The following is a 24,300-nucleotide window of genomic DNA, read 5'->3' as shown; positions in this document are numbered from 1 at the left end:
TTACAAACAAAACTTACCGTTTGTATTTTGATGCGTGCAAAAACACAAAAAAATCTGATTTGTGCAAGACCTGCGGTCTGAACCTAGCCTTAGTACCTGGCAAGTTGCGCCTACCCTGTGTTCTGCTCGCTCTGCTTCTACTAGCTTCCGGGAACAAAAGAAACGCATATATTGAGGTCACAAGTAATGAATTTAAGGACGGTTTGTTCCAAAACTTTGGAATTAATGGTTTACATGCACGCCGATCGGAATGTCTTTAATTATTCCGAATGGGGTGTATACACGAAGCATTTTTATTCCAACCAGGCTTTTAAACCGAATAAAAGTGTCCATGTAAACATACTTAATGAGGGGATTCACAATTCCCACTGTGTCCTTGCAGTGTATGCTTCCAGTTGTGCCATTTTTATGGTTCGATGTCAGCTGTCTCGGGGGGGGCCACCTTGAACTCGGGCTCTTAAAAATTGCCTGAGTTGACTCCCCTGTTGTGGGTTACATTTGTCTGTGTTCATTATAGTGTTGCCACAATACAACATCTTAACTGCACTTTTATGTCTGTATAAAGAATATGAATACTGGTATTCATTAAAATGAATACCACGACAAGACCATTGGAAAATGAAAAGTGTAATGAAAGGGGACAAAACGACTTCAAATTTTTACTTTTTGTTTTTAATGATTGAAAAATTCCAATGATCATAATTCAAACACACTTTAGCACTTCATGTTATATCCTAACTGTATAAAAGTCTTATTCCACCAAAAGATTTGTTGTTTTTGTAATTTTATCATGACCATCATTAGAAGGCTACTTACGCGGTAGAGGATGTCATCTCCACCAAGGATCAGCTAGAAATGTGAAAACAAGCCATCGGGCCATATTTGGGTTTGATTGTCCATCCTTTTGTTAGCTAGCATACAAATTCCTGGAGAATGGACAACCCACAGGAGGTGCCGATATATAATTCTGGGGGTGCACTGTTGTATTGTTGTCATGGTGACTTATAATTAGGGCTGTCAAAATTATCGTGTTAACGCACGGTAATTAATTTTTTAAATCAATCACGTTAAAATATTTGACCCAATTAACGCACATGTCCCGCTCAGACAGTATTCTGCCTTTTGGTAAATTTTACAGCAAGGTTTTTACTGCTGTCTAACAGCGAACTCTTGTGGTCGCTTTGCGACATGGTTTATTGCTTTCTTGCCAGTTCAATATGGCTGCATGACGTCTCGGGCTGACGCCTACTTTGTAATGTTGTGCTTATATGATCCTTGGACAAGATTTGTCCGTAAGTATGGTTGTTGTAAAGAATGTACATATTACGTTAGTAAACGAAATGTTATATTTTTTGTATGAGACTCTTTTTGTTTATGTTTAGAGAACCTGTATAGCGTGCTAAGCTAACGTTGTTGCTAATGCAATGCTTGTGTACTTTTTTTGTAGTTTCACTACGGTCTAAAGAGGACAATGGTTTGGGGCCATTTTATTAATAAATCAGATGAAAAAGGAAGAAGTCTGATTATTAAGGCGTCGTTCACTAGCTGTCTAGCTTTGGAAAAAGTAGACGCTTCGGAGTGAGGACAGCATAGACAGATTTAAATGACAGTAGAGTGAAATGCCCGCTACAGTCCTTATGTACCGTATGTTGAATGTATATATCCATCTTGTGTCTTATCTTTCCATTCCAACAAATTATTTTACAGAATATATATATATAATTTACAGAAAAATATGGCATATTTTATAGATGGTTTGAATTGCGATTAATTGCGATTAATTACGATTAGTTAATTTTTAAGCTGTAATTAACTTGATTAAAAATTTTAATCGTTTGACAGCCCTACTTATAATACATATAAACACATTACTATCTGTACCTATTAATTCAGATTGCCAACAACATTAAATTCCTTGTCACAAACCCTTTTTTCAAAGATTTATGGAAACTATTTCTAATTTTTATGTGTAAGCCTCACTATTCAAAGCATACAGTACGTAAAAGGGAGCCTTTACTTTTGAGTTATGTATACATTGTGTGTAAGATTTAACCTACATGTATACATCGTTGTTACTTTTGACTGTATTTTTCTTCCATTACAAACAGTATATTTACATATATTTATTAGAGTACTTTTATGTAAATTTCTTCATTTAATTGCTACTGCTCCAATGCAACTCCGTACCCTGGGGCTGTTCTGTGTGCTGTACTATAAACTGTGCCTCATTAATACAACCAGTCTGGAACATGGTTGCTTATCACAACATAATTCATTCACATTTGTTGCTTGAATGTGTAGCTCTTTGTGATAGATCTATCAATCCTATCAGTGAGGACTTAAGATAGTTACAAAATAGTTATAAAAAAAAAAAGAAGCTACAATGCTCAAGTAGGTCGAAATCCAGCGTAGGGCTACTGCACCTTAAAACATGTTATGTTTTCTCCTTGAAATAACTGTTGTTGTGAATTGTTCGAAACAAAAGTTGATTTGATTTTATTTGACTTAGAACACATCCATAACTGAACAATATGGACATGCAGGTGACAATGTTTTTGTTAGGTAACCTAACGGTTTTATTATTATTATACTGTAGTTATTCTTTGTTCCACAACCCCTTTGAGCTCAATTTAACCCCCTGAGAATGCTTCAAAATGCACCAAAATCGGCAGGCAGGTCAAGACAGGTGCAATCTTTGATAGCGTGTAAAGACAAATTCCAAATACACTATGTAGCGCCCCCTAGCAGTCATTCTTTGTCTAGCCGACTCTTTGAGCCCTACTTTGACCCCCTCAGAATGCTTCAAAACTCACCAAACTCAACAGCCAGGTGAACACTGATGAAAATGTTGATAAAATGTTAAAAAAAAAAAAAAAAAAAAATTCAAAATATGGGTAAATGTGTGTAGCGCCCCCTAGGAACGAAAGCAACATTTCAGTGTATTATTATTATTATTTTTTTTTTTTAAGGTGTAAGAGGAGGTTTTCTGTTGGCTCGCCCACCCGAATCAGGTGACGTCCTGCAACAACACAAAGTTGAAACTTAGAACACATCAGTACGATATGAATGGGATACCATACGCGGTGCCCAGACTGCCGTTATTACTACATCCAGTTTTCTTTGGCTGGGCAGAGCATGTCCGTGGGTAGGCACTGCCCACCCCTGCCCCCCCGGTAAAGCCCCTGACAGACAGACTTTCCCATGGCAGTTCGGTGCACTAAGCCTGTTTGCCACGGGAGCAAAATAATTTCTGATAACACAGAAAATGTTATGTTTTAGAGCTGAAACAAATACTGCAGCAACTCGAGTAACTCGAGTTTAAAAACTGATCCGAGTAATTTTATTCACCTCGAGGAATCGTTTAATTTTGCCAGCTCTAAGCATCACGTTTTGCCCAGACTACTTTTAATGCGGGACAACGCGCTGACGTCACGTGCGTAGAGGAAGAAGCAATAAGAAAAGGAAGGAAAAAAAAACTTACTGCAGCCGACAGCCGCTACAAACTACGCGACGTTGCTAAAAACTACGCCCGCATGATGCTAGTGTGGTAGCAGGTAGTGTCCAATGCGTCTCATAGATGTTGCATGCATTTAGGACTAGATGCGAAGTGACAGACTCTGCCACGTCTGGGCAGCGTTAGTAAACAGCCGCCATCTTTAAGCAGTAGACTTCTCAGCACTAATAAATATAACGTTACTATCACTCGCTCACGTAACGTTAGCCCTTCTGAGGGCTTGGTTTCTATTGATTATGACCACTGTCGATGCATGGCTAACATGTCTTACATACAGGCTTTATTTATTCTGTAAAAACACAGCACTGTGGAGTGATCAGGGTCTAAAATTAAAACATAATAAAACTAACTGTCAGTTTTAGCTCAGTAGTCATTGCTGAATAAAACCTCAGTAGTCATTGCTGAATAAAACGCCAAGTAGCACTGGTCCCTAATGTTCTCCAATACAGCAGGTATCATACATTTATTTTGAACACTGCAAAAACTTAAAATCCTATCAGTATTTACAGTTTAGACCAGGGGTGTCCAAACTTTTTGCGATGGGGGCCAGATTTGGAGTGGTAAAAATGTGGGGGACCGACCTTGACTGACGCCCTTTATGTAGAACAATATATTTAAGCAAATTTTAGCCATTCTGTGTGTCACATTTGATTGATTTTTTTTTTTTTTTTTTTAATGAATAATTTCAACAATCTCGCAACTAGCCTTTGTGGCCCTGTCTTTCATCTCTCGGGCTCCTGCGAAATACTGCTGCTATAAAATTAAACTAAATTAGAGTTGCTTCATTTTCTCGCTACGTATCTCCCCTGTAATCTTGTCGTACATGTCAGCGTGTCTTGTTTGGTAATATCGCCTCACATTGAACTCTTTAAAAACAGCGACTGTCTCTTTGCAAATGAGGCAGACACAGTTGTTGCGTATTTTAGTGAAGAAATATTCCAATTTCCACCTATCCTTGAAGCGTCTGCCGTCGCGGTCAACTTTCTTTTTTTTGTTGATTTTCGCCAATTTAGAAAATTGAGAGTAAAGGGTCACACGGCGTAATGTTTCATAGAGTACTGCTGCCTTTTAGTGGGTAAATGAGGAGCAGCATTTAGTGTGGAGGCAACTTCATATGCTGGTAGCAGTACTGCTGACCAATTTATTAGGTCTGTGTGCGGGCCAGACGTTATTGATTTTATGACAGAGGCTGGGGGCCAGATGAAATTTGGCCGCGGGCCGCATTTGGCCCCCGGGCCGGACTTTGGACATGTCTGGTTTAGACTAACTTAAAACTTAACTAGAACTTAAAAATAGCTTGACACAAATGGAATTCAGTTGAACCACGTGGGAAAAACACGTTGCTTTCAAGTGATGTGTGTTATCAAGCGTAATTACATTTTTAGATAAGAAATTTGTTGTTGTTTTTTTATAAGATCTAGACGTTTTTTGAGTGAAAGCAGTGAATTTTTTTGTTTTAGTCACATCTGAGATGCAATTGTTGGCTGTTTTCAACAATGTACATCGAAAATAAAGACATTGATTGACTGAAAATGGTTCAATATTGGATTAAATGTCTTTTTTTCTCATGTATATTTATAATTGCTCTTTACCTAAAAAAATGTTTTATCCGATTACTCGATTAATCGATAGAATTTTCAGTCGATTACTAAAATATTTGATAGCTGCAGCCCTATTATGTTTTTTTCTGCAAGTATGTCAGCAAGGGTTTGTCACCTCTTGTTATATGCGTATTTATCCGGCTTGTGTATTTTAAAGTTTTTATATCTCTTCAAATACCTGTACTTAAAAATGACGTTTTCGACAAATTTTTGACTCAAAAAAAAAAAAAAATCACAAATTAGTTGTTGGACCGGTACTTTGGGCAACTAACTCTATTGTACATATCGAGATGATCTTTTGAGGCCTGTCAGGCGTAGGTGTAATGAGGTATGCTGAAGTTTGGCGCTTATGACCCGTGAAATTGTATGACTTCAGTGGCATTCGATTTCAAAGAATCTATTGTATAGATAAATGTAAGGGATGAATTCATGTCACAACAACCGATTCCAAGTCTCGTTGTATTATGATACCCCCCGTCTTATTTTGGTCTTCCAGAACACTGTGTGAGCTTGTATATTCCTCTTATTTTACACACTCCAGCTGCCTAGATTTCCATTTCTGTGTCCATCACCCTGCCCGCGCCCCGTGTTGATCCCGGTCACAACTCCAGCAGGCACGATCTCCCTCCACCCGCACCCCTCCTTCATGCCTCAGGGTGCAGCAGCCATTGTGTTGCTGTAATAAGGTTTATGGAATTACAGATCTCTGAAATTGGATTTTCTCACTCCACCAAAGCAGTGTGACTACAGGTTTAAAACTGTGTGCATCGGGGGTACAAGTGACCTGCAACTGAACTGCTATTCTCTGCGACTGAGTCCTCAAGGTATGCGTAGGAGTATGTATTTGTTGAGTGAGTTCATGTCAATTAAATCAAATTAGAGTCAGACAGTGTTTATTCTATTTGTAGGTGAATGCCACTCCTATAAACAAAAACTTAGCTTCTTTTCCCTCACAACCTGTACATTTGAAGCAATCTTTACCCAGTGCATTGTTTTCTCTACTTTGTCTCGTAGGGGAGAACGGAGTTTGTTGTCACACGGATTGGTTGTCACACTTGCTTTAACTCGACCACCAGAGGGCGGTGTTGTGCAATATCGGTACTGAAATCATTACAATTGCGCCAATAGAGAATAATCTACAATGTGTTCACTGTATCACTTTTAGGTAAGAAGCATTTTTTAAGGTCAATTTAAAAATGTTAAATCTTTACTATCCTTTATGAGCTTTTGCAGAATTGGTTTCTAGTTATGAACGTGTTACCAGTAAAAAACCTGAGGACAAAGCTATGGTTTTTATTCACATTCTCTAGCTAATCCTTTGCTTGCTAGCTGTTAGTCTAGTTGTTAGGCTATAGACTCAACCATCAGTTGACAAGACGGCTCCCACAGACATTGTGCCACACCGTCCTGTAGGGAGCCGGCCCAGGTAGAACGTTGAGTTGGCCTTTACTGTGATAAACACACGCTGCGTTCTAACGCCGGATTTAAGTAGAAACAGGACGAAGGTTTTACTGCATACAAGCAAGCAGGAGTGTCTCAAGAGTGATTTGGTTGAGGATTCAAGGTAATTTTTATATTAAATGGCAACATGCAGGCACTTTGAAACGTGAAAAAAAAAAAATCAATGGATAAAATGAGTGTAACTTTGACTTGAAATATTTATGTAAAATGAATGCTAACTGCCCGTTTTTTGCTTTTAACCACATATCTAGACAGTTTTTTTTTTACGTTCATGTTGATAGAAATTCCGTGATTTAAGCATTTGTTTTCAAGCATGTTCAGCTTAAAAAGGTCTTTGTTTCGTGACGGCCGTCATGTTGGATTACACAACATTAACTTTTGCTTGAAATATTTACGTAAAATAAAAGATAACTGCCCGTTTTTTTGTGCTTTTAACCAAGAATCTAGACTGTTTTACGTTCATATCTATGGAAATTCCATGATTTAAGCATTTATTTACAATTTTCAACTTAAAAAGGTCTTTGTTTTATGACGGCCGCTATGTTGGATAACACGATACCGTAACTTTTGCTTGAGATATTTCCGTAAAATAAACAATAACTGCCCGTTTTTTGCTTTTAACCAAGAATCTAGACTGTTTTACGTTCATGTGTATAGTAATTCCGCGATTTAAGCATTTATTTACAAGAATTTTCAACTTAAAAAGCTCTTTGTTTTTTTGACGGCCGCCATGTTGGATTACACAATACCGTAACATTGGCTTAAAATATGTACGTAAAATGAACGATAACTGCCCATTTTTAGTGCTAACCAAGAATATAGACTGTTTTACGTTCAAATCTATTGAAAGTCTGTGACTTCAGCATGTATTTCCAAGAAAATTTCAACTTAAAAAGCTCTCTGTTTTGTTACGACTGCCATGTTGGATTTTGTATCGCTACACAATAGCCCACAACAGCCAAATGTACACGCTTTCAGAAAGTGAAAAGCGGATGGACTCCAGCAAGCATATTTACTATAGTCCCATGCGCCAATGCATATATTTTTCATTGTTGCACAAGAAAACAGCGACTTTTTCTATTTCAAGGTATAGGGGAGAATATAATAGCCGTGTAAAGAGTTTTGCATGCTTTTTTTTGTTATTCATGAACTACATTTCCACAAAAATGCACATTGCGATATTATTTAGCTCAGCAAGGAGAGATGTGAGACTCATTTTTCCTTGTTGTCCAGAGATCGTGAAACCTATTAAAACAGCCCATTTATCAAGGTTTCGTCATCCGTGATTTGTGTGTATCCGTCCGTCAGCCTGATAACACAGATATCGGTTCGCCTGCGACTCTGCTATTGGATGTGTTATTGACGTCAGCTCGGCAACGTTGTGAAAATGGAACAAGTTTCTAGTTTGGGCCCCACCCGTCTGAGAAAATCCACTCATGACCTGTCGCTCCGTCCAAAACAGCCACTTTCACCGAGAAGCCCCTCATATACACAATGGATGGGTTGCCGGCACCCTTTCTAGCTGTGACTATACCTCAAATCTGGCTGCCTCTGAGGAGATTTATCCTTTACAATGTATGGGATTTTTCCCCTTGTCTTTAATGTGCATTAAGAGTCCTTTGCTATCCCCAGTACAATCAACTACATCTTCACAAATACCAGCTGCATTGTTCAGAGGGTATTGAGCATTCAGTCGACGGATAGAGTAGCAGGGATGTGAGGCAGAACTTGGGAAAGAGGTGAGACAGGCAGCCTAGCAAGAGTAACATTAGGGTGTTGGCAGGGACTTGGAATTCATTAGGAGTATTCTATAGTGGCGGCTTAGTGAACTCTTAATTGGAAAAGAGAGAGCATTCGGGATGGGGGATCGATAGGGGCAGTCCTGGGGTTCCAGCCCACTGAAATCAATCAGCCTCCTACCAGATGAGGAGAAAGCAGACAATCAAAAAAAGACCATCAGGGCTTCGGCGCTTTTATCCCCTCAGCCAAAATTCATTTGGATCAACCTAAACAGATGTGAGGGTCTCTTTTGGCCCATCCCTGTCACGTTGGAAAAATGTCAAGAGCTTTTCTCTCTTATCGAGTATATTTGATCTCATTTGGAGTGCAATCCTTGCAAAACTGCCAAAACAAAAGATTAGAGGATACACAAAAACAATGATATCTAAAGAATGTGAAAGTATACAGTCTGATTCAGTCCCTATTATTTAAACCCTATCTCTCTTTTCGTTCTTATACCTTTAATATTCTCCTCAGGCAGTAGCAGCTATAATTCTTGTGTTTTATTTACTAGGGATAACAAAGTGGTTGCTCCTAATAAAAAAAAAAAAAAAACAGGACTGATTATTACATAGCAGCTCTACATTTAGAGAAATATTAAATGAACCCCTAGCGTATTTTTACACCATAGCTGCTAAAAATAGTCACTTTCTCCTCATTTTCTTCTCCCGGGTAATAGCCTACGCTCTTTCCTTTGACTTTTTGATGTATCATGCTCTTACTCACATCAAGGACAAGGCCAGGTGTTGCATTTTCGCTCAGTTGTCATGCTTGTCACACAACAGTATTGCCCACACCCTTTCCCCACTCTTTACTTCTATCACTGTCTCTCCTGATTCATATTGAATCTCTCACTACATTATTGTCGCGAGACAAACTAAAGTATATCTCCGTTGCAAACTGCTGCATTAGCTGGCATGGGCATGGAAATGCGGATGTCATGTTGGGCCAAATAATCCCGTCAAAAAAAAAAAAATGTCTGCGGTGTTGGACAATTATATGTACTCATTCTTGGCACAGTTGTGTTAACCTATCCAAGAAATGTGACCCCAGAACAAAGCAAACCTTGACAGAGGCCAATGGTCTTATTGGATTGTACTGCTCCAGATGGACAGACAGAAAGATTGACAGGCACAGGTGTCCACTCAACTCTCTTTGATGCCCATGAGTGGTTTGGCAGAACTTCCCAGAAAAGAGCAGCTGGGATCAGAGATTTACTTTGGCAGCAACATATACTGTATGTGTGCCCACACGCTTAATCAAACCCTTATAAGCAAGTAACTCTATGGATGCTATAGGTAGGGTCAGACATCCAATCCATTTAGACTAAGAATAAAGTTAGATTCGATTGGATGTTGATCGCCTTTGATGGCTGTTTTAACTACTTCAGACCGAAGCATGCTGCTGAAGGACATGACACGTTCATGTCTTTGACCAGGGGTTGGCATACCAAAATGTTGAAAGAGCCATATTGGACCAACAAAATAACAAACTACAAATATTTCTGGAACCGCAAAAAATTAAAAGGCATACAGTGGGGCAAATAAGTGAAATAGTCTCTACGCCGTCACTGCAATGCTGAAGCATCAGGCTTTTTACAGGTGAAATTTAAAAAATGTAAAAAAGGATGACCTACTGTATGTTTTTTTTTTAAATGAAAAAGACAGTTCAATTAAATCAGTTAATATAAACATACCGTATTTTTCTGACTTTAAGTCGCACCAGAGTATAAGTCGCACCAGCCATAAAATGCCCAACGAAGAGGAAAAAAACATATATAAGTAGCATTGGAGTATAAGTCGCATTTTTGGGGGAAATTTACTTAATAAAATCCAACAAATAGAACAGATATGTCTTCTTGAAAGGCAATTTAATATAAAAATTAAAGATGAGATCGGGTCCGATCACGTCATTTTCGAAGTATCGGAATCGGCAAAAAAATATCAGACATGCCGTTTTTTTAATATATATATTTTTTTAATCAAATCGTTTTCTAATTGTATTTAATGTTACAGACAAAATGTCTCACACTCATCCAGAGTCTTTAGTTTTGACTTACAGTAGGGCTATCAAATTTATCGCGTTAACGGCAGTAATCAATTTTTTATTAATTAATCACGTAAGAATATTTCACGCAATTAACGCATGCGCTGCACGACCCACTCACACTTTGTCGCGTTCAATCTTTAATAGCACCGTTTTACCTATATATAGAGCTAAAAGGCAGCGTAAAATGAATAGCGTGAATTTTGGCAGTCTTTGGAGCCTATTTTTAAATTAGCTAAAGCCTTAAAATCCCTCTCTCAACAATTAGAAATATAATGTGAAGTAATGTGGGGAAGAAAGGTAGGAGTTGATCTTTTTCTTAACACCCTATGTTATTTCCCAACGCAGAGAAGATATATCAATTGGTGCAACTACGCACAGTCATGGTTGCACTTCCCATCATGCATTTGGGCAGAACAGTTAAATGGCTACAGTATCATTTACTGAGAGCTCAACAAATACACTAGATGGCAATATTTAGTCACAATATACAAAGTCACATTTATCCTTTAAGAATTACAAGTCTTTCTATCCGTGGATCCCTCTCACTGAAAGAATGTTAATAATGTAAATGCCATCTTTAGGATTTATTGTCATAATAAACAAATACAGTACTTATGTACTGTATGTTGAATGTATATATTCGTCCGAGTTTTATTCATTTTTTTCTTAATGCATTGCCAAAATCTATATGATCGGGAAAAATTATCGGGAATGATTGGAATTGAATCGGGAGCAAAAAAAAAAAAAAAAGCAATCGGATCGGGAAATATCGGGATCGGCAGATACTCAAACTAAAACGATCGGGATCGGATCGGGAGCAAAAAAACATGATCGGAACAACCCTAATAGAAATACAATAGAGAACAACATGCTGAATAAGTGTACAGTATGTCCATGATGCATGAACAACGAAATGCAAATATACTGTCCTCACCAGGACGCTGTGGCTCGGTCCTGGCTATACAGTGAGCTAAACTCCCAAATGACGATGCTGGACGTCCGTATAATTTGCTGAATCAATTTCGTCCTCGATACCAAACAGGTTCGCATCAACGTAAATAAATGATAATTAGGTGCCATTACAGCAATGACACAAACGGTTAGCATGCGTTCATCTAGCATTAGCACATCGTTCAAACAACCACACAACTGGCTCTAACTGTCCGATCGCGGGTGGAAAACACACAACAACAACAGAAAAGATGATAAACACAGGTGTTGCCTCTGTAGATTTTAAAAGCATAAACAATGAACGTAGGTTCGCAGCCGTGTTTCTCTCTCTCTCGCCCACTCGCTCAGACACGCTGCGTAGCTGTTCGTCTTCTTCTGGCGTCTGAGCGCTATTCTACGCGTAAACAAGTGCGAGTGCGCCCCCACGTGGGCGTGAAAGTTCCACAAACTAAAAGCATGCATTTCAATATAAAAAAGTCAATAATACAATTGATCACACATTGCCAAAGGCAGAACGTGAACCTGGCCATAGCTATTAAGTTATTCAAATAACTATAGCATAAAGAACATGCTAACAAGTTTACCTAACCATCAGTGTCACTCCAAAATACCAAAATAACATGTGAAATGGTATCATAATGTGTTAATAATTTCACACATAAGTCGCTCCTGAGTATAAGTCGCACACCCAGCCAAACTATGGGGGAAAAAAACTGCGACTTATAGTCCGAAAAATACAGTACTTGATGTGAAAGACATTATAGAATGGATCATGTAACAACATTTAGACCATGAAAAGTAACGTCAGTTACTTTGCCGTGTAACTAATTACTCTTACGCGGAGGTAACTGAGTTACTAACTCAAACTCAGTTATTTTTGGGGAGAAGTAATTTGTAACTTTTTTAAAGTAAGATTAACCACACTGTGTAAAACACATTTCAAGCAGAAACAAAGCCATGAATGCATCTTGTTTTCTAACTGACACCTAAAGCCCGAGGGGATTTTAAAAAATATTTTTCATGTGACAACTACTCATCTACTCTGGACTTTGTGTTTGTTCCAGAGAGAGTGCCTTCAAAAGCAGCGGACGTTGAGCTCTACTTGTTGTTTCAAAGACAGGTAAGATTCTTTGTATGCATAATACAACAAAGTCGGATCAGCATTTCTACGGGGTTTCCCTTCAAATGACAATTTAGTAATAGTGGTAGTAGTACTAATGAGCTTTGGTCATATAAAACACTCGTATATGAAAACATTTTCACTTCTCATTAGGACAGCGAAATGAAAATGGGTCCCCATGCACAATTATAATTATGACTATCCAAAACAATTGTACAAGCCACTAAACCGCTGTATTGCGTGTCTTCAATTCTAGTAGCCAACAGTTAATAGGCTGAGACACAGGATCATTTAGGTCATATTCAGTGTAGCCCTGTCTAGTGTCTTAATATTTATTTGGGTGTTACAGCAACTGATTTTTATCTTTTAATCTACTCGTGTTTATTTTGCCTGATGTTTGTTAGTGCAAGAAATCATGTGCATCACTGAAGAGTAATTGCAGTAACGTGATCTGTAGGAAGCGCAATCTGTCAGTGGTTTATTATTGATTAGCCTCAAGAAATCCCTTTACATGTACTCATCCAGCACATGTTCAGGTAAACCTGCACAATGTAATGATTTACTGTTTGTTGTCATAGAGGTATAATATTTGATTGTGTGTGTGTGTGTGTGTTTACATAATTAAGTGTTTTGTTATTGTTTAAAAATGTTTGCTTGGAATAGTGTCAAACGCAGATTATTGTTACTGTTTCAGTCGATTTATCATACCTCGGGAGAAACCAACAATCGAGCATACTTCTGTAAGCTGTTTTTTTTTTTCTGTGAATTCGTCACATCCAGACACAATCCTGGCGTCTTTGTGCCTTCGATTTGTCGCCTTAATTTATCTGTCTGACAGTGATTAGCACAAAGAAGAGAGCGTGCTTATTGTCGGCTTCTGTGGATGAATCTGTGATGGTATAGCCCTGAAGTGGTCGCGGCACGTTTCCCCGTCTTTGGTTGTCAAGGCTGTATGGTAATTAGAAAGAGATGAGGACAGAGTGAAATGAAGCATCGAGGAGAGAGAGAGGGAAAAAAGATGAGCATTACGGAGCAAGCCAAGAAGGGTCAGGATTATTAAACCGATAGCTGGAAAAATAGCCTTCACTTCTCACAGCTTGAAGCTGTAAACCTACTTTCATCTCTAAACAAGCGAGGATAGTGGGAAGTGTTTCATGCTTGAAATTAATATTGGAACTGTTGGGCTTTTCTTAAGATGACATACACAGTAATTGTGGGGATGTTTTGCAAAGCAAAGCTCCGCACATGTAATATTTGTATTTTTTCTCTTCTATTTTTTTGGGCGTGCTGCACAGATCACGTTGTGTCCTATTCACAGTGCTCCAACTTTGAAACATTCCATAAAAGGATACAATACAGCCTCTGTCGAGTTCCCCCCTAATATTCACAGTTGCACCAAAAATATGATTTTTCGGGTGGGACCAAAAAAAGCCCAATAGCGAGCGTACCGCACGCAACACGTCACCTTTGCTCATTAATATTCATGACGTTAGCAACTGTTGCTAGGGGGGTCAAACTTGCGTTTGTCCCTCATGCTAGATGCATGTAAATAGTGTCGAACAGGATGTTTACTAGGGTTGTTCCGATCATGTGTTTTTTGCTCCCGATCCGATCCCGGTCGTTTTAGAGTATCTGCCGATCCCGATATTTCCCGATCCGATTGCTTTTTTTTTTTGCTCCCGATTCAATTCCAATCATTCCCGATAATTTTTCATATACATTTTGGCAATGCATTAAGAAAAAAAATGAATAAAACTCGGACGAATATATACATTCAACATACCTTACATAAATACTGTATTTGTTTATTATGACAATAAATCCTCAAGATGGCATTTACATTATTAACATTCTTTCTGTGAGAGGGATCCACAGATAGAAAGACTTGTAATTCTTAAAGGATAAATGTGACTTTGTATATTGTGACTAAATATTGCCATCTAGTGTATTTGTTGAGCTTTCAGTAAATTATACTGTAGCCATTTAACTGTTCTGCCCAAATGCATGATGGGAAGTGGAACCATGACTGTGCGTAGTGGCACCAATTGATATATCTTCTCTGCGTTGGGAAATAACATAGGGTGTTAAGAAATAAAGATCAACTACTACCTTGCTTCCCCACATTGCTCTCCATGAAATTTCTAATTGTTGAGAGAAGGATTGTAAGGCTTTAGCCAATTAACAAAATGCTCCAAAGACTGCCAAAATTCACTTTACTCATTTCATACTGCCTTTTAGCTCTATATATACGTAAGACGGCGGCGTGCGTCGCATGCGTTAATTGCTTTGAATATATTAACGTGATTAATTAAAAAAAAAAAAATTACCGCCGTTGACGCGATAAATTTGATAGCCCTACTTTAAGCCAAAACTAAAGACTCTGGATGAGTGTAAGGTATTTTGTCTGTAACGTTAAATATAAATAGAAGACGATTTAATTAAAAAATACATATATATTTAAAAAAGGCATGTCCGATATTTTTTTGCCGATTCCGATACTTTGAAAATGACGTGATCGGACCCGATCGATCGGCATCCTGACCGATCGGGACATCTTTAATGTTTACTGAGCTAAACCTACCAAATCTGTCCTAAAATGATGTCCTCGGGGCCAAATTCACTGGCATGTGGAAGAACATACAAATGTTTATTTAAAGAGATGGCTTGAGAGTCAAGGGCTGAAAAAGACGGGAAAAAGAACTGAACTGATTCAGTGGTAGCTTTTTTTATCAACACCTTTTTTCTTGTGTGCATTGCCTTACGCCGCATTCTCCTGTTTCAACAAGCTATCCTTTACCACCATATGCACTGTCTTTCTTATATATTATATCCTCTGGTTGTCTTACGTCTCTGACCGTTCTTGGGGGTAATTTATATTGCTATTTTTGTGTAGCAATCGCAAATGCTTCTCAGTGACAGCCAACGAACGCGTTTATTTTTTTTTCATTAATTTATTTACACTTCCCCCTTACTATAGTTGTTTCTTTACAACAGAAAAGGTAACGACAGTGGCAGTCAGATACCATTTTAATTTTTTTCAGGTCATTCATTGTCAGACAGAAGCAGCACGGCAAAACGCCACGCTAAAAAATAAGTAAAAATATCAAAATGGCTTACCTTTTCGGGGTGGGCTGTGGATCAGAATTGTCATCTGTAGAACCATGGCCCCCAACAAAATGTTTACTGTATATGAAGGTGAAAGTATTCACCTTGCTGGCATTAAACTGGTCTTTTGGACGTCCGCACAAGTCGATATATTGTTCACATTTTTTCCTTCGGGAAACGTATGAAGAAAACATCCTCCATATGTTGTAATGTCTGGAGTCGTTTCTATAAGTTCCAAAGCAGCAGTGTTACTTGGCATGTTCTTTTTTTGAAAGATTACTGGCAGAAAACAAGCAGTATGGGCTCTATGTGAGCGCGCTTCTATGTTGACCCCCTTCCGGTTTACGATGGTGACGTCTCACAGCCTTGCGGTCTAAAAATAGCATTTGTGTGGTACGCTATTCATTTACAATGGTAAAAAACATACATTTCCTAAATGCTACTTGTCCTAGAGTTTTTGTTCAATTCACATAATTCACACCTCAAAAAAATCACATAAAAAAGGCGTGCAAAATTTGTCATCCAAAATTGGCAAAAACATACGATTCTGCCAAAATTTGATAAAACTTCCCATAATTTTTCAATGGCCCTGCTTGCTTCCAGTGCTTCCATTAATTTCCAAAGACACATTCAACCTGCACAAAAATGTTTTGATCCACTCCTACTGATTTTCAACTTGAATCTGCAAAAAATCTCCATTGATGGAGAGATCGATTGGTGGAAATTTTCATTGACAATTCATTGACTTAATTATCAGTTGATTGGAAACAGGGCGGGAGGTCGCTCCGTAGGGGGTCTATTCTCAAAAACCTAAAATTCAAATGTTTTCAAAACCAAATCCGTTAGCGACCTAAAACCAAAACAGGCACCTTCGTTAGGCAGATATGAGTCTCCATGAGAGGCGGCATCAAAAAATTCATAGTTGTACCCTCATAAAATCCTGATTAATTATGTTTTATATAAGTATAACAAAACTTAAAATGGCTATGACATTCCCAGATTTTACGCTAGATGCACAAAAATCACCAAATGCAGAGATAACCAACTATTTTTTCAGGATCAAGAGCAATATTTAACAAGTTTTTGCTCGAAATAGTGACTTGATTTTTTTTTTTTTTTTTTTTTTTAATTTTAGTACAATTTTGAGTTTTCAAGAGCTAAAAAAAATCACACAACTTTCACATCAGAAACGTAAGACTCGAGGAAACATGCAGAATCATCTTAATTTTACTCAGCAAAATCAAATGTTGCGTTTTTCTATATACAATCACAACTTATTTAGGTTGAAATCCGATGTCATTAATATGTCAATACATCTTGCTGGCTATCTGTCCCTCGTCGTTTTTCAATTTGGAGCGTTACATAAAACACGTAAAAACTGATTTTTTTTTTTTTTTTTTTAATTACCGGTTTTTGTTGGCCCAAAATTACCTGATTTTTTAAAATGTATTGTGTATGGGTACAAAATCCAATATGGCAGCCGTCACAAAACAAAGAGCTTTATGGGTTGAAAATTCTTGTAAATATATGCGTAAATCCCTGAATTTCTATACATATGAACGTTACGTATAAACGTAAAACAGTTTGGATTCTTAGTTAAAAGCAAAAAACCGGGCAGTTATCATACATTTTACGTAAATATTTCAAGCTAAAGTTATGCAAATTTTTTCCATACTTTCATTTTTTTTTCACAGCATTATTTTATATAATAATTACCTTGAATCCTCGACCAAATCACTCTTGAGACACTCCTGCCTGCTTGTATGCATTAAAACCTGTTTCCACCTAAATCCAACGTTAGAACGCAGCATGTGTTTGAATTTATCACAGTGAAACCACCTCAACGCTCTGCCTGGGCTGGCCCCCTACGGGAAGGCGTTCGCATCGGCGTTCGTTGGAGCTGTCTCGTCAATTGACGGTGAGTCTAAGGGCAGTTATTTTTTGGGAGGGAAAAAAACTTCTAATTGCTCCAAAATCCACGAAAATGCCATTTCTTTGCATCTAACTGACTGGAACCATTTGTTGTGAGATTTGTTCCCATATGTTTGTTCATAGTACCTGGTACATTTATCTCTACTATATCATTTTTTCTTTCTGACCAGATAATAATAGCTCAGCTCTTGGCTTCTTCTCTGAAGCAAGGCCATAAACAGATAACACAGCTGCCTCACAAATTCCACTTTCATGTGAGCCACTTTATTGGTTAACATGGGGGCCTGTCTATTCACATTGGAAATAACAAAAAGCGTATGCGTTGAGAGCTTGGGGCGTATCGTCTCAAGGGCACTCGGGGACGTCAGTCCTAGCCAGCCAGCTTTTAATTTTTATTTCCTGAATAAATCTATTTATCTTAGGTGATGATTTTTTTTTTTTTTTTTTTTTTGTTCCTGAATTGTGTGTCGTCATCTCCTGTTCATTAAGAAAAGAACCTGTGAAAAGAGAAAATCAATTTTTTTCTTCTTCACATTTAGCGTGAATCAACACACAGCAGTCAGGTTCATTTACTGAATAAGAATAATTGCAATGTTATGATCAGCTTCCCATTTAGCAAGTAATAGGATAATAGTTTATTCACTCTATATCTGGAAAATAAAATAAGCCTGCTGACTCGACTTTGCTGGTCGCTTGCGGGCTAAGAACTTTGATTCTTCTTTTTGTCGCACTGACACTATCATGAGTCGACAGGTGAATGATATGCCTTTGGTAAGCTATTCTCTTTGAGGTCTTCAATGCCCCAGTATGAGGACACAATTCCCTTTTCTCTTTGTTCCCTTTCTCCTTCGCTCTCTGGCAGAGGCTACAACAGTACAGTGACGAAAAACCAAAAAGTATTCCAATCTGAAAAATGTTCCATTGGTGCAGTTTATCTGGCATATGTAGACATAACACAACATCAACTTGCCTTCTTTTAAGCTCATGATTTTTTCAGTGCTGTTTTATTTTTGCATCATTCCGCGCAGCTGGTTGCAAGAGTGTGATCTGACGGGCTTTCACATCTTGTGAGGACAAGAGGTTCTTACCCTTTTTCAATGAGAGCAGCTCGTTGTTTGGGGCTGTTATATGCGACACACGTTTTTGAGCACCGTGCGATCCTTCGCTGACCCTCATTTTCAACATCAGCAAGACTAGAAGTGCCAGCTTGCGTCCATGCTCCACTGATTAGAAGTCAAATATTAAAGTGCTGTGTTGTGAGCTCAGCCTAATTGATTCCTTCCGCATGGTGCACACATAATGGCCTGACAGCAGGCGATACCAGGCTTTGTCAACATTGGGCATTCTGCCCAGGACAGCACCCCACTGAAGACCCCCTATGAGTGCGCCAACCTGTGGCCCCACAGGCAGAGAGGCTTCTTGGCAGACTCCTGAGGCCCAACGCAGAAGCAGCTCATTGTCTGTGTCATCAGTCGCCTCGTTACTGGCAAGGAAGTGCTTGGCAACAGAAAGCGTTGTACTTGTTCATCATGCAAAATTGTATCACTTTTCAAAAACTTTCAGATCGCCATTATCCAATGTTTTTAGAATTCCTCCCTCTGATTTCCTCTGTTAACACTCACTTACAGTAACCCTTGAGTTAAATACAATGGTACCTCGACGTACGATCGCTTCGACACACGATCTTTTCGACATCCGATGTAAAATTTGACTCGCCATTTGTTTCCACATCCGACGACATGCTCGAAATACGACAATTGATGACAGCGCCGCAGTTTTTCTTTCCCACAAGACTGACGCACAGTGGTTATTCAGATAATTATAATTATCGGTCCGATATGGGAATTATGACATCATCCCAATTAATCCGATAACTATATGTTATCGGCCCTATTAATAATATTTTTGGCACAGTTTCGGATTGGGATGTGTGCGTTTGTTTCCACTCCTGTTTTGCCAGTATTCAAAGTTTTGTTCTGTTCTAGAGGCTATATTTTACCTTCACTGAGTTATAAACCTTACTATAACAATTAGCAAATATTTGCATTTTACAGTGTTATGTTTACAAGTTCTTGAGAGGCCTTTTGATTATTGACAGGCTTGCTGTTCTACAGTATAATTGCCAGGTTAAGAAAGTTGTTTCATGGCCCAAGACGACAAAAGTCTCCTTTCCTGTTGCACTAAATGTTTTATCTGCTGACAAAGCACAATACCTGTTGGGTTTATGTTTGTTTTCAGTTCTCATTGTTCAGGGGGAACACATCGTCAATGATACTGACTGATTGTGATTGACTGAGATTATATTCATTTGAAAAAAATAATATGGGCACTTTATTTGAAGTCAAAACTGTTCTTTGTTTTGTTCATTATAATAATGTTCATGTCATCATTCTGTCATCATTCTGGTTCGGTCAAAGGCAAATGTATGCTGAATCAACCACTAGTATTTTTGACCTAAGGGTATTCAAAAACTAAGGCGAATATACATAGAAAAATTATATATATATTATCGGTTATCGTATCGGTATCGGCCTTAAGGAGCAGGAAGTTATCGATATCGGTATCGGTTTGAAAAAATGGATATCGTGCACCCCTATTATTCATGTGAGAGAAATGAACATGGGTTCCAAGAATGTTAGTGCAGGTGGTGAAAAAAAAGGAAAAAGGTGGCTTACCTTTGGAATGAAGATGGGAATGATAGAAAAATATGAGCTTGGTGGGCGCGTCAGTGAACATGCTTGACAATACGGCTGTAGAATGTCTACAATCTCGACGGTTCTCCTCTTACCTCCGTTCGCCAAACTTTATGAGTTAAGGCGACAATTATTATTATTGTAACACTGCCGAAACATCGCCAGCTTCGTCAGGTTTTTAATCTTTTATTTCAGAACTTGTGCATCACAACATGCCTACTGTCCGCCACAGCTGAACAAAGTGAAAGTAAAAAGTCCCACTCTCACACTGTCAAGTCAGCCAAGCGTTGCGTTGAGGTACACCACGTAAAACACATCCGCCACATTAGAACCCGATTTATTACATTATTACAGTTATGATTATTTTTATTATTACAACTACTATTATATAATTATTCCGATTTTTACTCATAATTTATTTGTTTTGTGTTGTATAAATTCTATTTGTAATAGTACCAGGGCTGTCAAACGATTAAAATTTTTAATCGAGTTAATTGCAACTTAAAAATTAATTAATCATAATTAATCGCAATCCAAACCATCTATAAAATATGCCATATTTTTCTGTAAATTATTGTTGGAATCGAAAGATAAGACACAAGACGGATATATACATTCAACATACTGTACATAAGTACTGTATTTATAACAATAAATCAACAAGATGGCATTAACATTATTAACATTCTCTTAAAGCGATCCATGGATAGAAAGACTTGTAGTTCTTAAAAGATAAATGTTAATACAAATTATAGAAATTTTATATTAAAACCCCTCTTAATGTTTTCGTTTTATTAAAATTTGTAAAATTTTCAATCAAAAAATAAACTAGTAGCTCGCCATTGTTGATGTCAATAACTACACCATGCTCACTCATGGTACTAACCCATAAGATCAGTTGGACCCAAACGCTAGCAGAGGGCGCCAAACACCAAAAAACAAGTAACAAGCGGACATTACACTGTACTGTCATTTTAGTCTGTTTGAGCGGGGCATGTGCGTTAATTACGTCAAATATTTTAACATGATTAATTAAAAACATTAATTACCACCCGTTAACGCGATAATTTTGACAGCATATCGATATTTTGTCACACCCTTAATGTCTACGTGTACAAACGGCAGGTTTTTATGAGGTTGTTTTTTGAAATGACCAAAAATAGTCACTTGCCCTATGAAGGGTTAAGCTTAAGCCTAAATTACTTTTACTGGCACACACTTAGCAACAAATGAAACAAGCATGGCTATCACGTGTGTTAAAAATGTTGGCAATATATCCCCATCGCTTGTCTGCTTAACCCATGAATTTACTGGCCATTTTATGTGCTTCTCGAATGGACTTTGCACCTTATTTATTTTTAATGCCTCTGATGGAGGAGAGTGCAACCAAAGACCCCGCGTTATACTATGTTAATTGAGGACACATTCATCCATGGTCCTTTTTTTCATGAATATGATTGACCTTGCTCAATCTGAACTACAATAAATGGTTAAATGTACCTATTAATCTTCAGTTGCTTGGAAAGCATGCTAAATCTTTTGTTCCGTGATGGTTAATGTTCCATAGGAGCTGATGGAATGCTGTGATATAAGGTGTAGGAGGTTGATGTTGTAGAGCATGTCGACAGGTGTGCTAATCGCACTATGACGGAAACAGAGTAGCGCTGACATTAATTACAACACAGGGGTGACAAAGCTGATCAAGCCGCTGCTGTGTCCTGTGTAATGGAAAAAGACTGAGCGAACACGCACAGAATGTGGGTGGAAGAGAGGGAGCTGGTTGAATGTTGTTGTTTTTTTAATATTTGGATGAGGACAAAATCTCAACATGTACCTTTTCCACCCGGGAAAATCCACAGAATTTCATTCTTGAGCGTTTCATTTCAGTGTGACCAATCAGCAGCACAGCTGTGGAACATAGGGTGGATTCGGTACTAAAGGCCACAGAAAAGTAATCACAATGTCCTCTCCCCTGAGAAGCAAACAGGGCTTTCATTTCTACCTCCGTCCCGCTACTTTTCTGCCATGGATCCCGGGGGGGCTGCAGTCTGACTGGGGGGGTCATGATGGCAACCGCAGGAGGGGTGACAGTTGGCTTCGTCTCTGACAGCAGCCTAATAGAGGGCTAATGGGAGTCCCAAAGACATTTGCTGTTGTCCTGTTGTCAGCCTGTGCAGGGAAGCAGTTGGAATGGAGGGACACAAAGGTGAAGTGGAAGAACAGGCTGAACAGCCTTCTTTCTCTTTCTGTCATCCCTCTGACTCTTTTATACATGCTGACTTCTGTAGCTGTGTTATAGACAATGTGGGTAACCCAGTCTAATAGTATTTTACATTAACTGCAACAGTGACGTTTTAGTTTTGTAATAACACCTTAATAATACTTTTTTTAATGTACAGTCACAGTTTTAGGTAACATTTCTGTCATCCACATACAGTATGAATGGAAGTTATATAGTATTAATAATAAGTCATAAAATCAAGCAATGGATTAATGTCAAACTGAATAAATATGCTAAGTAAGGTTGTTCTGATCAGGTTTTTTTGCTCCCGATCGTTTTAGTTTGAGTATCTGCCGATCCCAATATTTCCCGATCTGATTGCTTTTTTTTTGCTCCCGCTTCAATTCCAATCATTCCCGATAATTTTTCCCAATCATATACATTTTGGCAATGCATTAAGAAAAACATGAATAAAACTCGGACGAATATATACATTCAACATACAGTACATAAGTACTGTATTTGTTTATTATGAAAATAAATCCTCAAGATGGCATTTACATTATTAACTTTCTTTCTGTGAGAGGGATCCACGTATAGAAAGACTTGTGACTTTGTATATTGTGACTAAATATTGCCATCTAGTGTATTTGTTGAGCTTTCAGTAAATGATACTGTAGCCATGCCCAAATGAATGATGGGAAGTGGAACAATGACTGTGCGTAGTGCTACCAATTGATATATCTTCTCTGCGTTGGGAAATAACATAAGGTGTTAAGAAAAAGATCAATTGCCACCTTGCTTCCCCACAATGCTTCCCATGATATTTCTAATCGTAGGGAGAGGGATTGTAAGGCTTTAGCCAATTAAAAAAAGGCTCCAAAGGCTGAGTGTAACATAATATGTCTGTAACGATAAATACAATTAGAAAACGATTTAATTAAAAAAAAAAAATTTTTTTTTTAAAAGGCATGGCCGATATTTTTTCACCAATTCCGATACTTTGAAAATGATGTGATCGGACCCGATCGATCGATCGGGACATGTCTAATGCTAAGCTTTTCACTTTTTGCAAGTGTACACAATTGTTGTGTACATATTTTGTAAAATCTCTTAATTCAATTGAGGTTTTGTCAAAAATATTAGTGCGTGATTCCACCAAAACCACAATTAGTCGATTAGTCGAGACCAATGTAGTCGAAAATTGTAAATTGAGGTTTTTGACCGTCCATGTGACAGATATTTGAGATCCTATTAGAATTGTTGAAAACATCAAATTTTTTTTTTTTTTTTTTTTTTTTTGGTGGGCGGGGGGTTAGTTTTAAATGAGAGAAAATGGCCAAAGATGGTGAGAAGATGAAGTTTGACAAGTACTCAGCTGGTACACTTTATTGAAAGATGAAAACTTCTGACACTTATTTTGATGCTTTGTGAAAAATCAGGTTGTAAACCATGAAGTAAAAGTTTCTGTGGTAAGTGTTTATTCATTAATCACTTACATACAGTGATCCCTCATTTTTCGAGTTTAATGGGGACCAGAACTCGCCACGATAAGTGAAAAAACGCGACGTAGAGCCCACACTACCCCCCGCAAAAAGTTTGTTTTTTTTTTCTATGTAATTATTCAGATTTAGCATTGGAGATACATATGACATCTTTTTTTTTTTTTTTTCACTTTTTCCCAAATATAATAAAAAACATATATTTAACTGTATATATATTAATACATGTTTTAAGCACTTCAAATGTAATAATTATAAGTTTTAAACATGTTATTGTCCCACCAAATTATTTTTAACAGGAATAAAGTACAAAAATGCTTGTCTTTATTAAATGCTTCATTGAGCGAGTTCACTCAAATCCGCTCAAGCTGC

General features: G+C 37.9%; 1 protein-coding gene across 4 annotated transcripts in view; it reads left to right on the top strand.

Annotated features, from left to right (window-relative positions):
* Positions 1-24,300, top strand: part of sulf2a (sulfatase 2a) — a 129,037-nt gene that overhangs the window by 17,827 nt on the left and 86,910 nt on the right. For 3 of the 4 annotated variants that reach the window (XM_057845634.1, XM_057845631.1, XM_057845633.1), the window contains exon 2: positions 12,420-12,475. The gene's annotated coding sequence lies outside the window, so the exon portion shown is untranslated. Of the gene's footprint in view, positions 1-12,419; positions 12,476-17,410; positions 17,499-24,300 lie in introns of all 4 variants that reach the window. The other variant, XM_057845632.1, reaches the window with a different exon arrangement.

Source organism: Corythoichthys intestinalis, chromosome 9 (genome assembly GCF_030265065.1).
Source record: "Corythoichthys intestinalis isolate RoL2023-P3 chromosome 9, ASM3026506v1, whole genome shotgun sequence".
Classification (NCBI taxonomy): Eukaryota; Metazoa; Chordata; class Actinopteri; order Syngnathiformes; family Syngnathidae; genus Corythoichthys; species Corythoichthys intestinalis.
This window is presented reverse-complemented; position numbering and strand designations above follow the sequence as displayed.